The sequence below is a fragment of the Penaeus monodon genome, chromosome 19 (assembly GCF_015228065.2).
Source record: "Penaeus monodon isolate SGIC_2016 chromosome 19, NSTDA_Pmon_1, whole genome shotgun sequence".
Lineage (NCBI taxonomy): Eukaryota > Metazoa > Arthropoda > Malacostraca > Decapoda > Penaeidae > Penaeus > Penaeus monodon.
Genome location: NC_051404.1, coordinates 3908508 through 3909051, shown reverse-complemented (window position 1 = coordinate 3909051; position 544 = coordinate 3908508). Strand labels below are relative to the sequence as shown.

General features: G+C 44.1%; 1 pseudogene; it reads left to right on the top strand.

Moving 5' to 3' along the window:
• The first annotated feature begins 16 nt into the window (after window positions 1-16).
• LOC119585515 overlaps window positions 17-544 on the top strand; it is a 13057-nt pseudogene continuing 12529 nt past the window's right edge.

Genomic DNA, 544 nt, shown 5'->3' with positions numbered 1-544 from the left:
TCCAGCATCTCACTTACCAAGGTCATCCTCCTGCTCGACCTCGCTAAATAATTCCTTAGGTTAGACCGCCCGTCTACCTGTGTGCCGTACGTGTGCATTGTTCTCCTAGACTTAAAGAAGAATCTTCTGTTAATTAAGAAGGCCTTTTGGACTATATAATGATAATTTCTTAAACAGTGTGTTGTGCTTTGTTATCTATAGTTATCGTCAGCGCATTTTTAAAACGGTTATCGCAACAATCTCGTATCATCGCCTTGAAACAACTCTCCCACTCGCACTCAACGGATCGAGATGGAAGGCGAAGGTAAATGGCTGTGGGAAACAACAGGGTTCTTTAACTGTTTCAACCTCTGTTACCAGCTCACCCTCGCCACCCGGGAGCCCCTGACGGAGGAATGCCTGACCCGAGCTCTTACGCATCTCTTCAGGTACAGTTCGTTCCTTAAAAAAATGTCTAGGGCGTCATTTAATGTATCGAGTACAAAGTATTTCGAGGCTTTTATTCTAGGTTTAGTATTTTGACCAAAGGCACAATGGTTTCTCG